General features: G+C 31.4%; 1 protein-coding gene and 1 long non-coding RNA gene across 5 annotated transcripts in view; one reads left to right on the top strand and one right to left on the bottom strand.

The window, feature by feature from the left end:
- Positions 1-3,947: 3,947 nt before the first annotated feature.
- LOC118680892 (uncharacterized) lies at positions 3,948-4,864 on the bottom strand. Its single transcript, XR_004976530.2, has 3 exons — positions 4,776-4,864; positions 4,253-4,347; positions 3,948-4,077 (listed from the first exon to the last, which is right to left on the bottom strand). It is a non-coding gene; the product is annotated as an uncharacterized lncRNA (long non-coding RNA).
- A 68-nt stretch (positions 4,865-4,932) lies between these two features.
- RalGPS (Ral GEF with PH domain and SH3 binding motif) overlaps positions 4,933-14,694 on the top strand; it is a 43,896-nt gene continuing 34,134 nt past the window's right edge. For 2 of the 4 annotated variants that reach the window (XM_070107958.1, XM_070107959.1), the window contains exon 1: positions 5,224-5,666. The gene's annotated coding sequence lies outside the window, so the exon portion shown is untranslated. Of the gene's footprint in view, positions 5,119-5,223; positions 5,667-14,694 lie in introns of those variants that run through there. The other 2 variants (XM_036362784.2, XM_014245059.3) reach the window with 2 other exon arrangements.

Raw genomic sequence — 14,694 nt, 5'->3', positions numbered from 1 at the left:
ATGTAAGTGAAACTCAGCCAATTGTTAAGTTTGTAAAACTATCAGCGGCGCGTTGAGGGCACGAATGTAGTAATCATATTGTGCGTACGTAAATGGTGTAAGGAATCAAATTCCTTGCCAACAATGAAAAAAATTTAAAACAATCTTTAAAATTTAACAAACTAAAAAAAAAATATATATATACAATATTATACATATATAAACAACACTCTAAACTAACTAAAATGTATGAACGAAAACAATATTTTTCAAAATCTTCCCTACTTATAGATTAGCTATAATTTTTTCTAACTACTTCAAACATACATACATACATATGAACCTAAATCAATTACTAGCAACCAAGCGTTGATGAATATACAAGCATTTTCCGGTCAACAGGCAGCGAGAAAATGAAAGTATTTGTCAGCACTGTGACTAAAACTAAGATTAAGCTGAAACATTTACAAAACCAAAAAATAAACTTAATCAGCGCATTTATGTCAGAGAAGTTTAAAAATTAGTTGTCTGTGCCAGAGAGGCTGCGTAATTTTATATGCAACTTTTAGTATTTTTTACATATACATATGTATATAAACATACATATTCATACGCATCAACATACTTATATATACAAACATACCTACACTATTTTTACTGTATATATATAAACATACGCATATATAAATTAACTAGCAAACTTATTAAACATATGAAACACACAAATACACATACATACATCCTTTTTTTAACAAATCACACAAAACACACTTACCTAGACAGTACAGAAACAGCTAACTTCATCCGAGCCTAAAGTAATAAGCAAACATCCAAATCTTATTCGAAAACAAAAAAACTTTATGTATGTTTGTAAAATAATGTAACTGTAATTATGCATAAACACCTAAACACATGTGCATTCGATTTCATATTTAACGCTTGGCAGTGTTGCAAAACAAACATGTCTGAATATTTGTGTGAAGCTATACAATTTTATTGCCGGACAATATTAATTTAATTTTTTTTAATGCTAATTTTTTAGAAGATGACAGATATATCAATTTTTTATGCTCGAATAAGCTCTTTGAGTAAAATGCGCCTAAAAGATGCTTTGAAAATTTTCAAAGTTGAACTGCAGTATAATAATAAGACACGCAGTATAATAATTTTTCCCACGTTGGCGTAAACGCACTTCTTTCTTAAATTTAGTAATTTTATTCTTAATCTTCAAATATTATTTTCTTTGTTTTTAAACAGTTTTGAACTAGTTTGCTCGTGTTTAAAAAAGTTTGTGTCAATTAGCTGCTTACAGCTGCGTTTCAGGGATATCAATTAAATAATTATTTTCCATTCAGCTTTCAATCTTCAAGAATTCAATAATTGCAAAATCTGTAGAGTAAAAGCGTATCACTCAAAATTGTACCATGCTTCTAAACTCATTTATTTAAAAAGAACAACTTTTAAACCGCCTTCATTTAAGCAGCTATAACAGTGTATAAAAAACTAATGGAACAAGAAAAAAAGAATAATTACTGTAAAAAAACTCATAATTATTGTATAAAAAAGCATGCAGCACACTTATGCTGAGTATTATGTAAATAAATTAAAACAAATATACGCAACACATAAAAAACAACATAAATATGCATATATATTTTCATAATATCAATCATTAAATTTATTACATTCCTAAACAAAAAAAAAATATATATATATAAAATAAAAATGATATATTATGTATACATATATAGAAATATGGCCGGCCCTACAAAAGCAGCTTTAGTGAGCTTCAAAAGTTTTGAAAAGAGTTGCATGCAATCGATAATGACTTTGGACATGCTTAGCATAGAGATGAGACATTCCTATCGATTGTGTAACTTGAATGGCAAAATGTTGCTCATTTTCTGGCTATAATTGGCTAACATTTGAATATACATTTTAATTGTATGTGTGTGTGTACTTACCAATGTAAATTATATAATAATAACAACAATAACAATAAAATATTGCAATTGCAAGCAAACAAGTTGGCGAAGAGCAAATTGAGTTTAGCAGCTAAACAATTAATGGCCTCAAGAATTTAATTTCTGCAAGTACAGATAAATACATATACATACATATATATTATATATTACATATAGTATATACTAATTTATATATTAATAACTATATATATTTATACAAATCAAATAAAATTAATTAAATGTGGATGTATTGTAAAACAATATCATATAAATATTTTAAACTATTTTGACAATTTATTAATTAAATCAAATGCATGAAGTCAAATTGCATTTTTAAGATTTTTTCGTAGAACGAATTTGAGTTGTTATACATATACATATGCATATTTTGTTGCAAAATTTTGTAACTAATTTTCTGTATAAAATTTTGTGATCAATTACTAAGAAATTTACATACATATATCTGTGTCAATTTATACATATATATACATATAACATTACAATTGGCCTCTACACATTAACAATTGAATATTAAAAATTATAATTGCAAAACAAAATAAATTGTAAACACATAATTGCATATGTATAAATATAGCAATTATGCGTAATAATGTAAATTAATCAGATGTACACTTGTGTGTACATGATTTTATTATATGTATGTATTTATGTATATCAACAGTAGCATTAATGTGCAACTATTTTGCTCCCTTTTCTATGAATATAATTATTATTTGCGTTTTTTTTCATATTAAGAAGTATACTGTTTGTATGTAAATAGTAAATTATTATGGCGCCAACGTCAATGTACATACATACATATGTATATATTGCAAAAACTGAACAATTAACAACAATTTTCAATTATTTTGAAAAACCAAACCAAACTAAGATTGACTGAATTCCCCTACACATGTACACAATCGCATACCCACTAACATTTGCATATACATACATACATATGTATATACAAACACACACACGTTAAAAAAAACTCCAAATATACCAACAAAAGTGGCGGTGGTGTACAACAATTAAGATTTACAATTAAATTCAACAAAAATTGATTTTAAAACTAACATGCAAATTTTAAGGAGAACGCAAAAATTATCAGTTAATTATATTAAAATATATATATACATATGCAAACTACACAAAGTATTTACAACTCACTACAAACATTCAATTGCAAATTTCCACTTTTATCAACTCTTGCCAATAAAGAAATGCTACTACGAGATAACAAATAAAAGAACTATTGTATAATAATAAAGGTCTAAGAAACATTAATAGTCGATTGAATAACTGTGAATTTTGAAAAGGTATTTAAAAAACTTCACATGAAGCAAAATAATTATACAATACATAAAAATAAAAGAAATATATATCAATAATGGATGTCTGCATTATGGACGTACAGGGGAGTAAATTGCATTTTGTAAATAAATAGATAATGACAAGAAGCCGTTTAACATTGTTGCATATTTGTTAGAAATAGTGAGCGTTACAAACACATACATAAATATGTAGGTAACAACAGCTGCAGGACGTGGTTGAACAGAAAATATAAATAAAATCTAGCAAATCGATAATATATTTTTAACAGCTTTACATAATGACAGCTAACACCAAAAGAAATGAAAATTACTTACAATACTTGCGACAAATCTTTACTTTACTTAAATATTTTTTCATTCACTTCACGCGTAAAAACAATAATAATTTCATATTTTTACATTCCTGCAATACTGCAAAAGAACGCCGACTATTCATACTTTGCATGTATCGATAACTATTAACTCAAGTCGAAACACAATAAACTGTAAAACCAATTGTCGAGAAAAGCGGATGAGTTGAAGCCATATAAGAAATGATAACAATGGTATAATGATGATAAATTATATATACATAATTAATTGTACTTACATAATGCAAGTTATACATACAATATATACAAATAAACTAAACTTAACTAACAAAACAAAATGTTTACTTAACTTTGTATAATGGAAATGGTAAGTTGTTCATTGCCGCAGTCAAAAGAATGTTCAACAGTTGCAGCTTCAGCGCCATAAATGAATGAATGAATGAATAAATGAATGAATGCACATATAAGTATGTAAGTACAACGAAACTGCAAAATAAAATTTATGTAGAGTAGGTCCTATAGCAATTATTCTAAGCACTTGTTGTTACCAATATTCTACATATCTTTACAGATATTTCAAAATAACTACGGTTTATTTATGTGAGTTATTAATTGCTCCATTAGCTAGTAGTATCAAAGTAGAATTTCGCTCAAAACTAACCTTTCGCAATTTAAAAATTATTAAAGATGGCCGATTGACATACAATATGGCTGCTTGACAGTTTCTATTCGTATTTCCATTCGTTTTCAAAGAAACTGAAAAATAAAAAATTTCAATCTTCTTTCATTGTTTATAAATAATTAAATATTTAAACAATGTATTTCATAAACAAAAAGTACATAATATACAAAATTATATATATATATATATGTATAAGCAAAGATGATGACCAAGAACGGCAGCGGAAATCAGAAGTATTTTTTTTGCGGAGGTCTTGTCCTTGCCAGCTGTTTCTCGAATGTTTTCAATAAAAATAATAACAATAAACCTGCGATGAACGTTACAGTTCGAAAAGAACTCTAATTGAAAATAATTAATTACAACGAGGCTGTTATAAGCCTTTCATATAAGTACAATTCACAAAACACGTTTTACAGCTCAATTGAGAACAGTTTCTTCGAAAAATGGCAAACGACAGTTCTGTTTCAAAATGTAGAGAATGTTTTGTTCCCATATCACATACCTTGCATCTGGCAGTGCTGCTTATTGTTTTTTCCTTTCTATGCCCGTTCGCTTTTTCTGTCATTGCTATTTCCCTTTGTTATTATTTTATATTTTTGCCGTAGCTTCGCCGCCTCTGCTTTGAAGCCGTTGGTTTTTCATTCGATTTTCGCTGCCAGCATTTTCAATTGTTTAGTGCAAGTGGGAAAAATCAGACGGTCCAAAACCAATTGGCTAAGTAAATAAGCGGACGTTCGAGTTCTCCCGTTGACGCCGTTGTAGTTGCTTTACCTTTGGCCATTGTGCATCGTTTTTCACGCTTTAAATTTTCACTTCAGTCGATTTCCAAAAATTTGTATACATTTGTAAATATTAAAGCAATTGAAGTGTTTAATAAAATCATACAAACGAAAGAAAGAAATTGTTTAATTGAGATACACAATTTATTAAAGAAAATTCATAATATTAAATAAATAAAAATACAAATTTAATGTGTTTTCAGTTTTAATAAAAGTAAAACTTACAAATTTGTGCATATATGGCGAGTGTTGAGATTGTGAAGCAGGCAAGAAAGGGTGCATAATTGTAGAAATCTTGTGATAGATATTTTGAATATTTTCTGTGGCAAATAGAAAGCCAAGCGTTCTGGCTTAGCAAGAAAGTAGCAATTACAATAAAATTAGTGACAAATTGCTTAAGGAGACTGTGTGGTACCCACTTATGGCGGCGTTGGCACTGTTGGCGATGTCGCTTTGAAACGCCACTATACATACAAAAAAATATTATTAATTAAAATTAAATTATAATAAAAAGGGGTGTGAATGCACAGTTGGTTGGCTGTGAATTTGTCAGACGGCAGCCGCAAAATCAAGCAGATATTCATCATACAAAAGTGGAAGCTCGCCAGGAAGAGGTATGTACCATATACAGGGAAGTGTTGTACAAATTGCATGCAAATTAGTATTTCGCCTTGGCTACGCCTTGTCATGTATATATATTATTTTCTCTAGCTGACCTCAAGTTGGGCAGAGGTGTATTATTAGCAGAAAGTTTCCCATGAACCGATTCTGTCATCGAAAATAGGAAGAATATTATTCGCTTTCCGAGCATATTTTTGATTTATAAATGTTTGAGTTGAGTTATTTGAAAAATTTAATATTTTAAAATTAAAGTAGGCTGTACAATATATGCACATGTACTTAGTCCATGTACAGTACTAGGTATTTTTGTCACTATTAGATATTTTTCTAATGCATATATGAGTACACGCAATAATTTAATCTAAGTGTAGCTACTGAAATTAACATGTTTTAAAGTGTTCACAACCGCCAGATATTTACCTACATATCTACATAAAGAATTTCGCATTTCGTTGCTGTTGTTGTCGAGTTATTGTGTGGCTCGTGGCTTTTATTTAAAGAAAGAAAAAGTATGTGCCTTTAGCGATGGAATATGGTTTGTTGCTATGGTTGTCTGTGACATTTATACATAAATTTAATCTATGTGTTATATATTTGTACTTTTACATTCATAATATTGTTTTACGTGAACAAAATACTTAACATATGTACGTGGATAGTAAAAGATACCAAATACATTTTTTGTATGGGCAAATATAATCTTATACAAAGGTCGGTAGAAACTATTATGTGTGTATGTATAATACAGCTTTTCTGTTAGTTATTCTTGTAAAAATTTCCTTGTGGGTAAGGGCAAATATTTGTAGGCGTTTCTTGTGGTCTCCAATGATGTCCATATACATTTATACAGATTCTCTTGCAAATGATAGAAACGTAAATAATTACTTCCTGTTTGCATGCATATTGGCCCCAATAGATATGCATGTACACATACTTTAAAAAGGAAAATATTTGCTGAATAGCCCACATCACCCACCTATCACTAAAAATCGATCTGTTTTAATTTTGTTTATCAACAAATAAAATTTACATTTGCATTCCATTACACAGTATTAAAAAAAAATAAATAATCATTAATTTTAGTTTAACTCGTATCAACATTGGTAGCTTTATTCTGTTGAAAACAGCGACATTGTCGAGTATTTATTTTGGATAGAATACCGAGTAATAGCAGCACTCGACGGTACTGCGCTGTGTGCAAATAGTAAAATTGCTAAAATATTTTAAACGAAAATAAATACATACTTAAATGAAAAGTGAGTGTATACATATACATATTGTATGAGCATTCAAGAAATGATCACGCGTTTTCCGCTGTTTGGTGGAGTGAAAAGTGGGCGAAGTAGCTTAACCGGCCCGCTTCTTTAAACATTTATTTGAAATTTCTAGTTACTAATGCTTGCTGCGCACAAAATTCTCAATGACCAAATTTTTCAATAATACACAGCTACGTACGCTCTTACATAATATATGTTTGTGCATGGGGAACTAATACAAATTAATTTGTTAATTATACCCAGATGAAAAAAATTCTATTATGGTGAATCATGAGCATTTGTTGCAAATATTTTCATTTAAAAATAAATATAGGTTTCGAATCCGCTGATTACCATGTTATATATGTTCTAGTCCAATTGTGTTGTTTAATAATGTTATACATTTCTTATCAACATCTGCACCGAGTTGAATGGCCAAGTGTATAATATTGCGTTAGCCGCAGTAAAAATGTATTTATTTATATAAAGAATGCCGTTATGCATTTCTAGCCCCAATAAATAAATAAAATATTTGCAACACTTGCGTAAGCTAAGTTATTTTGTTTTTTTTGATTTTGTCTGTAGCCAGATGAAAATTATGCAAAGTCATGCTTAGGGCAATGATAGTGGATGCCCAATGACTTGCTTGCTGACTATTATTCTCAAGTCGTGCTGTATTTGAACTTTTCCAGTATGCTGATAAAAATGCTCTCTTATTTCAATAAACAATATATATAAATACGTCAAAACAAACCCTATCAACAATCAAAAGTCAATGACATTTTAATTACAAGGGAACACATTTTTCGATTATTATACTCTTGCGATTATTATATGTTGCTACAGAGTATGATAGTTTTGTTCACCTAACGGTTGTTTGTATCACCTAAAACTAGTCGAGTTAGATATACGGTTATATATATATAAATGATCAAGTTGATGATGAAACGAGTTGAAATCCGGGTAGGTGTCTGTCCGTCCGTGCAAGCTGAGCAAACTTTTTATTTATGATTTAAGTTTAATGTATGTATGTATGTATTTGTTGTAATAAGTTTAATGTACATACATATCTTCCAAACCATTCAAGATAAAATAACCAAATTCGCTGAGGACAAATCCTTTTAAAACCTATACAGACACTGTAAAAATGGATGTAATCTGATAATATCCCCGCCCACTCCCCATTTAACGGTACTGTTAAAGACTAGTTAAAGCGCAAAAAATTAAAACTTAATACACTAAAGACATTTTACATTCGAGATGGTACGAGAGGGCTTTATAGGAGCCGGGCTCAAAATAATACGATGGGCGTGGCACCGCTCACATTTAGATGAAAATCCATAACTCAGTACCTGCTCGACCGATATCGACCAAATTTGGTACGTAATATTATTCAATTGACATTCCGATATTCCAGTGCGAAAATTGGCGAAATCGGACTACAACTACACCTTCTTCCCACATAACAAAATTTTAAGTTCCATCTGATTCTTTCAACTTCCCATACAAATCAAGCAGCGATGAATATGTCGGGATAAAACTTTAAAGTAGGTCACCTCAATACCAAAAATCGTTAAAATCGGCCCACAACTGTTAAATCCCCCAGATACCGAATACGTGAATCCCAGTTCCTAAATCGAACATTTTATCGAAATCTGTAAGATATGTTCTTGAATTTTGGAGCAAAAATGGGTGGAATCGGATGAAAGATTCTCTTAGCCGCATAATACAACATTTTTCGAACTTCTGATTTACTTTATACCGCATATATCGGCTAATAAGTGAAAACTAACCCCCTGACTGACTTTACTCCATGTATGCATATTGGTGAAGGTAGGAGTACTTAATAAAACTCAGTGAGCATATTATTAGTATGCGGCATGTTATAGTATGTGGTATTGCCAAAAATAGATCAAATCGGGTCAATACATCCCCTAGACCCCATAGATCTAATATACAATTTTCAAAATTTCGGTTGCCCTTATACCATATATACAAATTACGCCTACTCCCATATACTATAATGATTTTCGTTTTTCTAACAAGCTTTATGACGATATGTCGTTCAGTGTGTGAGTTATATATTAATAAAATTGCTTGAAATTATGTTCTCAAGCAATGAGCAATGTCTCTCTGCCCCCAATACAGCATATTAATGATTTCTGAGAGGTTTTGTGAAATGTATGATATTTTAATGAAATTAAATGGACGAATTTGCATATAGCTGTCATACAAACTGAACGATTGGAATCAAGTGCTTGTATGGAAAACTCTTTCATTTGACGAGGTATCTTCACGATCTTGGCATGGAATATTATTTAAGACAATAATTCTATATCCGAAGAAATTGTATAGATCGGATGACTATAGCATATTGCTGCCATATTAACTGAACGATCGGAATCAAGTTCTTGTAAAGAGCCTTTGTATTTGTGAAGGGTATTATTGCTTCGGTGCAACCGAAGTTAACGTTTTTTCCTTGTTTTCATTTAAGGACGATTTTAATATAAATTTCGTTGACATAATTAAAATATATTAATAAAACTAAGTGAGTACATGACCTTCAATATAAATTAATAATAATAATAACAATGAAGCTGAACCCTTTCGCTAAATAGTTTTGGCAACACCTGAAGGTATTTCGCCGGCTTTGATATTGCTGATTGCAAGAGTATGAAATGTTCGGTTACACCCGAACTTAGCCCTTCCTTACTTTTTGTTTTGGTACATTTTCTTTTTTACTGATTTTATTATCGATTTATATAAGTGAATGTTGCTATTAACTTAGCCTTAAGTATAAAGAGTACGCATGGAGAAAAACAGCTGCAATTTGGTGAGCTTCACAGCTGTTCTCCATGTCGCAGGTGCAACTGTCATTTCTGTTGCATTTAACTTTCATTATCTTTGCTTTGCTTTCCTTTGCATATTTTTTGTTAACGTTAGCTATCTGAAACGCTTATAGGTCCGACGATATTTAAATATTTTGTATACAGACTTGACAGCTGCTGCAACTGCGGCTGCCACTTCCGCAACTTTTTTTTTTTAATTTTTTCTTGTGTCTTTTGTTTTATTGACATTGATGTGTTTGTAAACATAGCTACTTCATGGCTGGAGTTGATATGTAGTAGATTTCTTTTAAACTGTTTTATTGTGCAGATTTTTATTTTGTTTTCTTCTCAAATACTCTTCTCACATATATATACTCTCATTTTTACATATTTCACGCAACAGCTGTTTTATTTTTAATGTTACTGCAAACACCTTAAGTAAATTTCAAGAATACGAGTAAAAACTGCTGATTCCTGTGTGAAATAATAGGCCGAGACTTTTATTTGCAAGTAATAATTTTTGCAATTAAATTGAATTAAAGAAAAAAGGAGTAATTCATCGGAAACTCGGAAAATGCAAAGTAGAAATAAGGAAATGGCCAACTTTACTGGCACTTGAACTTAAAGAGCGCAATTCACCTAACCGATTTTGACTTTGACAGTTGAGTGGATCGGGTAGGTTTGCTGTTTAGCAATTAGAACGGTTAGATTGAAATCCTGCCAAAAAATAAGTGATTGGCGAGATTCGTAACTGTCGTTCAATATTTCTAATAAACAAGAAAAAATATTCATTCAATTCAATTCAGCTGAGCCAAAGCTACACAGGTACATTTTTTATAGCATAAAGGGTATAAAAACATCTCAATCGTGATTTTGATCGGTTAATTCGAATGGCAGTTATATGCTATAGTTGTCCGATCGATGCCTTAGATAATAATCTATGCCAAATTTTGTAAAGTTACCTCGTCAAATAAAAAAGTTTTCCATACATGGACTTGAGACTGATCGGTCAATTTGTATGCGAGATATATGCTATAGTTGTCCGCTATCGGAAATTCTGGAAAATGAGCAGCTTCTTGGTGAGAAAAGGACGTTTGCAAAATTTCAGATCGATATCTCAAAACTGAGAGACTAGTTTGTGTATACTCGTACTAGTATACAGACAGACAGACGGATATGGCTAAATCGACTCAGTTCATTACGTTGATTATTTATATATACACTTTATAGGATCTTCGACGTTTCCTTTTAGGTGTGACAAACATCGTGGCAAACTTAATAAATCCTGTTCAGGGCATAAAAGTGTAAAACAATAAAAAGAATTGGAAACGCGAAATTTTAATATATTTCATGAAATCTTTTGTGTTCTGATTCTTCTGGGTATTATTTCACAATAGAAACTCATAAAATTCATTACTAATTAATTGACAATTAACAAGTTTAATTCACCCTATCATTCAAAGTTAAAAAATGGCTGTTTTAATATTCCTTAAAATCACAAAAAATATATTAACAGTTAATCAATATATTAAACGGTTAATAAATAGTAATTTTTAATCGTAAATATTGTGTGTTTTAATTTAAATAAAATTATCAACTTAAAATTATATTATAACTATTTATTTATTTTTTATGCAGTATTTTTTTTTCTTTGATATTAATTAAAATTGACATTAATTTGATTCTCATTGAATGCTACTTGTGTTTTCGAACGCACCTTTGGATTATGTTTGGAAGTGTCTCAAATAAACCTTGGTCCGCAATATTCAATATTTCTTTCAAAGACATGCCTAAAACCATAAAACAACATAAAGAGTCCAAATATCCCCAATCCTATGGCTATTTGAGACATCTAAATAAAAAACTATATAAATTCTCCGTTAACTCTTAGACAAAAGAAAGCTAAGAAGGTGGATGGGAAGGTAGATAAAAGGGATTTGCTACAATACTTAAATAGGAAACATTCAAGTAAAGATTTTTGTATAATATTGTGCCAAATAGCCGCACTTTATGGTTATTCAATCAAAAAATTTTAACAAAAAGAACGATATTAAGAGTTTGATCAACGAAATTCGCCTGCATTTGTGATAATAATTAAATCTGTGTATATAGAGTACTCACTCATTTTCTTTCACTATTTTTTCATCGCTTTCTTCACAAATAAATGCATTTTGTTTATACACGTTATATACAAATTTTACGCGTACTTTCCGCACATGCGTTTGCCTACAAGCCTCTTTTCCCGACGATACCAAAAGCTAAAACTCATAAATTTAAAAACTTTTTGACGATCCTTCTGGAAGGGAAAAATGTCAACCCCGCAAACCAGCAAACACAGAAAAAATTGACAAATATGGCAACATAGTTCTTGTCGATTTAAAATATTTTACAATTCAAAAATATTTTTACATGGCTTGCAAAATCTGCGTTGATATATAATATAATATATGCATGCTCATACATAAACATTTCGCATAAATCAATTAGTGTACATATTTATGTAGACAAATATACAAACATTACGCGTGTTTATTTTCGTTACGGAATTTCTTGGATCGGTCGCCGCGCTCAAAGCCCGCGATAAAAGCTATGCAATAGCTTAAAATGTTACAAAAACGCTAATTTTGAGGCGTTCTCACAATAGAATGAGTTGGTCATCCTTTATATTTGCTGCAGTGCACTCAATGTATGAAATCATTTTCATAGCTGTTGTCCTAAGAATGGATAATAATAAAACAGATGCTATACCGAAATAAGTAAATCATTATAGTTGTCGTAATATACAACTAAATATTGTTGTATCAGCAAAAAAAGCGAAAAAGTGGAATAAAATCGCATTTAGAACACATACTACAATAACTTAAATACAGCAAAAGAACAACACTTTTCAATAAAAAAATAAATACAAAAGGCAAAAGTGAAGTGACATGTTCGCGAAAGTATAATTACTTTTATTTGCTTTGTTTTGCTACCCAGAGAATAGTCGCTTTGTGACCCACTTAATGACGGCGCATCGACGTTACCACTACAATGTGGGTCAAAATCATGCCGCTGGAAGCTTCTATCACTTCAATCCATTACTCATAAAAATACCTACATACTTATATTCGTTTGGATGTGAGACCTTTTTCCACGCATTTGCCTATACTGCCGTGTTGCCCTTCACATACTTACTCAGTTCCGCGTCGCACCGAACCCCGCTACACCGCACTAAGTGTTCCAGTTAGTAAACGCTCAATATTTTGCCGGCCGTCAGCCACTCATTTGTGTATGGTAGAACCTATGTAGATGCTTTTTAGTGGTCGACACTTGACGTTTGCGCACATGCCTTCGCACAATTAACGCTTTTCACTTAATTTCATCGACATAGTTTTTATAAGCGCGTGTTCCTTTGCCCCCACAACATTTCACATTTCCCTTTTCAGCGTTTTTCACTGCAATCTATTTTTGTTGTTGTTGCAGTTTTGTGCTCGGTAAACAAATGACTAGCTGGCCCAGTGCAGCTGCATACGCTGCCTTGTGTGTGTGTGTGTGTGAGTACTATGCGTAGGTACGCGCTACTCAATGTGCTCGCTGACTGACGGCAGAGTTGAATGGAAATCAAAACAAAAGAACGGAAAAGTTCCTATGTAAAGACACAAGTGCTCCATTTAGTTAAGGGTGTTTCGTTGGAGGCATAGATTTTGAAAAAAAACAACATACATACGTTATGTGAAGTTAGTAGTCGACAAATCTTTTAAGTTCTCAGGATCGTCAATCTATAATGCAGTTCCAAATTTAGGTTCCTAGATAAGCCAAGCATGTAGACGAACTGTTGTTGCTGTGATCGCGCTAGGAAACATTCGCCAAAATAATTTAAAGATGTAGCCCCGCTGACCGCCCTTGACCGGATGTAAATTTGGGTCCATTCCGGATACGTACATGCTACTATCTAGGTAGACGGTTGGGGAAACAGTCTTACCGAAATTCGCGATTTGGAAATTATTACTGTACTCTTTATTTTGTGGGAAATATGAACCCGATAAACTTACCTAACCTTAGAATAGTAGGCTTATACATGGAAATTTACCTCGGAAACTTCACTCAACTTACGAAAGATACCTTTCAAGGTATCAGAATAATAATTCTAACTGTCCGACCAATCGTCCAAGTCGAATGTCAAACAGTTCGACCAAAAGCTTCGATCTAAACTGGGCAGCAGAGTCCTTGGCCGAGTTAAAACTGGGTCAATTTCGGTGAGGTAAAAGGTTTATCCTCCTACAGTAACAACGGTAAAAGCCGAAGATTTCAGTTTCATTGCTCAATTACCGAGACCAAATTGTACTCTGAGCTCCGAACTATTGTCTTAACCCTTAAGGGGTTACATGGGTTTCGTCGAGCAAAAAACCCCCTATTTTCAATAATTTTTTTTCATATAAGAAAAGAAAGATATTATTCAAAGCTTTTATTTTTCAAAGATACATATTTGATAAAGATTTTGTGAAGTTTTTAAAGGGAAATATTCAAACCTCGGTCATTACGATGTCATTTCCGGCAGTTCCTTGGAGAAAAGGTGCTTCCTCGTTGACACCAGAACTTCTGACAGGATCATCAAAATAAAAAATAAAAAAATTCGTCTTTGAACTAAGACCATTAACTAGGTATTGGACAGAAGAAAAAATAAATAAATTGAAAATTGTATTTTTGGCAGACGTTTAAAAAGAAAACGCAAATTTATTGAAAATGTCTCGACGTTTTTTTGTTTTAAATAATTGTAATTGATAGAAGATAATTGTAATTAAATTCAAGACCTTGTACAGGATATCTTGAAGACCAGTGTAAAATTTCATCAAGATCGGTTGAGTAGCTCACGAGAAATTTTGACAACCGACTTTTAAAACACAGTTTCGAAAAAACGCGTTTAAATTTTTAAGTTACCTGACCTCGAGCGCGCAACT

This window comes from Bactrocera oleae, chromosome 4, assembly GCF_042242935.1.
Source record: "Bactrocera oleae isolate idBacOlea1 chromosome 4, idBacOlea1, whole genome shotgun sequence".
Taxonomy (NCBI): Eukaryota; Metazoa; Arthropoda; class Insecta; order Diptera; family Tephritidae; genus Bactrocera; species Bactrocera oleae.
Note: the sequence above shows the minus strand (reverse complement) of the source record. Positions and strands in the feature narration are given on the sequence as shown.